We start from the raw sequence: 3,111 nt of genomic DNA, 5'->3' as shown, positions 1-3,111 counted from the left end.
TCCCTGGTGGTCCAGTGGCTAAGACTCTGCACTCCGAATGCAGGGAGCCCAGGTTCAATCCCTGGGCAGGGAAATAGATCCCACATGCCACAACTAAGAGTTTGCATGCCCCAACTAAAGATCCTGTATGCCGCAGTGAAGGCAGACGATCCCATGTGCTGCAACTGAGACCCGGTGCACCCAATAAGTGAAATTAAAAGGGGGAGGGATGCTGGTGCATCCTAAAGGGTGCAGAACTGAGGTAATGATCATGGGGAAAAGGAGGAGATGCCTGGGATGATGTGTTTGGATTGGAAAAACAGATGTTGTGAAATGCATGGGCGTGTCATTGTCAAGTAGGAATATTTTCTACAGCAAACAATTCAAGTAACAGACCACTTTCTCACCAGATGGGTTTGATCTATGAGAGCATGGCAAGAAGCTGCGAAAGTGTTTTTCTACCCCTCCCCAGAAGCTTTCACAAGAAAGCTGAGAGCACTTTTTAAATTCAGTCCTATTTTCCACTGAGGTTTATGTCTCTCCTTTCTGAGACTTTCATAACAAAGGGAGAAACTAAGATGAGTTCTAAGTACCAGACGCAAGTCCAGTGGGCTTCATTTAACCCTAGAGCTTCCCTGTGAGATCCTGTCAATCCTGTTTCACACATGAGGAAACTGAGATTTGATAACTTGCCCAGTTGCACAGAAAGAACTGGAACTGGAGCCAGCCAAGGTCACTGTCACCAAAACCTATTGCTTTTCCTTCTCCAGCTTGCAGCCTCCAAGAAAGACATTTTGGATCATTCGAGAAGCCATCTGATCTGACTTCTGGGACAACAGGCCCCCAACCACTGAGGCTGTCTCCTGATTCCAGGTTTACTGAGCAGGTCTTGGAGAGCATCCAGTCCATCCCACCAGGTAGTTCTAATGTCTCACTGTGTGACTCAGCAAGTCTCGGCTCTCGGAGCCCCAATTTCCTCCTTCCCTAAAATATGAGTTGGGCTAGATCAGTGGTTCTCACACTTGTTGATGTCAGGACAACTTTACACTCTTAAAAATTCTTGAAGACACAACAAGGTCTTGTTTATGTAAGTTGTGTCTATTAATATTTACCATTAAAAAAAAAACCTTGGAATAACTATTTTCCAAAACAAAAGGAAATGTAGTGAGATGAGCGGTGTGTGTGTGCTCTGCTGTGTCTGACTCTTTTGTGACCCCCATGGACTGTAGCCCACCAGGCTCCTCTGTCCATGGGATTTCCCAGACAGAAAAATTGGAGTGGGTTGCCATTCTCTTCGCCAGGGGATCTTCCCAACTCAGGGATCACACCTCTGTCTCCTGCTGAGATGAGTGGTATTGTTTGACAGTTTTTTAAATCTAATGAGCGCCCTGCTTCGTACAGCTTAAGACAGATGGATTCTCATATCTGTTTCTACATTTAATCTGGTCTGTGTTACACATGATGCAGGCCCTAGGGAAACTCCACAGTACACTTGTGAGAGAAAGAGAATGAAGAGGGCAAATAATACCAGGAAATAGCTTTGTCCCCACTTCCCTGGAAAGGGTCTCAAGGACTTCCAGAGGTCCTGATCACTCTGAGAATTCTTTCCTCCAGCACTCAGAATCTCCAGGGGGTCTTGACAAAATACACATTTCCTGGCCTATCCCAGACCTGTGGCCTCAGAATTCACTTTGAACAAGCTCCCTGTGGGACTTCTGTGGTGATCAAGTGGTTAAGAATCTTCCTTCCAATGCGGGGGATGCAGGTTCAATGCCTGGTTGGGAATTAAGATGCCACACGCCGTGGGGCAGCTAAGCCTGCAGCACTGCAACTAGAGAGAAGCCTGAACGCCGCAACAAAGATTTGATGAACCAATATACACCACTGGAGTTTGCGGACACTGGGCTGAAAGAGCTTCAAGATTCTGACCAGCTGGTTCATCTAAAGCTACCAAATCCCCCGTTTGGGTAGAAGTGGGATTAAGGCTCGGGTCTCAGTGCAGGGTTCACTGTGGCAGTCAGCTTGCATGCTCTGGTTTGCCTGGCTTATCAGTTCATATCTCCCTAGTCACTTCCTTCCCATTCAGAGTAGCACTGAGGGCAGCTGGGCACCTTGTTATAGCTTTAAAATAAGTATGAGGCTTGCTTACAGCTATATTCTGCACCCATAGAAGCAAGAAGGGACCCATGGGCAGGGACTGCTCTTGCCCTCAGGAGGAAGTTCTGTGCTAAGCTTGGCCCCACCTAGATATCTATGCAGTGAGTCAACCACAGTCCATGAACGTTGTGCCTGCCAGGCAACAGGAGAGTAAAAAGAAAAACTGTACACTAAGAAGTATTACTGTAATAAGGCCTGGCCAGTGCAAAACAGGCAAATATGGAAGCAACTCAAGGGAAAAAAACTGATACGAAGAATGTCTCTAGGGGAGGAACCCTCATATAGGATAGGGACATACAAGGTAAAGTGGGCTGTGATACCATTTTTAAATTTCAGAGTAAGATTCCACTATTGCATTAACAGAATTAACAGAAACATTGCATTAACAGAAACATTGTTTGTGTGATTTAACTGACACAGGACTTTCAACAGGCAAAAAAGGGCTATAGTGGGACCTGTGCTAAGGTGGAAGTTGTAACAGTATCTGTTAAAACCTATGTTACAAATTAACCTGTGCAATTGGTGCCGGAAATAGCCTTGAATGGGTCACAACTGGGTCACTATCTAGCCGTTTACTGGCTGTGTGATTCTAGTAGTTAAGCAGCTGCTGAGCACTTACTGTGTGCAAAGCACTGTTAGGTGATGCCAAGCGTCCACAGAAAACAGAACAAAACTGTAAAAGATACCCGAGGAGCTAAGCTTCGTTCACCGGCACCTGCACAGGAGGCGGCAGGGTTCAGGGCCAAGAGTGAAGACGCCTCGTGCACCAGGGACAGCGCACGTGGGAGATGGCATTTAATGCCCTGAACGGCCCGTTCACCCTTACGTGGCTTCTCGACCTCCAAGCCAGGCCCCATCACAGCCCGGCAAGTACACCCCCACCTGCTCTCTGAGCCTGTTTCTTCACCTGTAAAAAGAGGCAACACGTCTCCTGCGGGGAGCGAGCAGGTGGGGGTGTACTTGCCGGGCTGTGAT

The 3,111-nt window shown here is 47.3% G+C and overlaps 1 non-coding gene across 1 annotated transcript; it reads left to right on the top strand.

Moving 5' to 3' along the window:
- TRNAR-CCG lies at window positions 1–73 on the top strand. Its single transcript has one exon. It is a non-coding gene; the product is annotated as a tRNA-Arg (tRNA).
- Window positions 74–3,111: the final 3,038 nt, after the last annotated feature.

The sequence above is a fragment of the Bison bison genome, unplaced genomic scaffold (assembly GCF_000754665.1).
Source record: "Bison bison bison isolate TAMUID 2011002044 unplaced genomic scaffold, Bison_UMD1.0 scf7180017864289, whole genome shotgun sequence".
In the NCBI taxonomy this organism is placed as follows: domain Eukaryota; kingdom Metazoa; phylum Chordata; class Mammalia; order Artiodactyla; family Bovidae; genus Bison; species Bison bison.
This window is presented reverse-complemented; position numbering and strand designations above follow the sequence as displayed.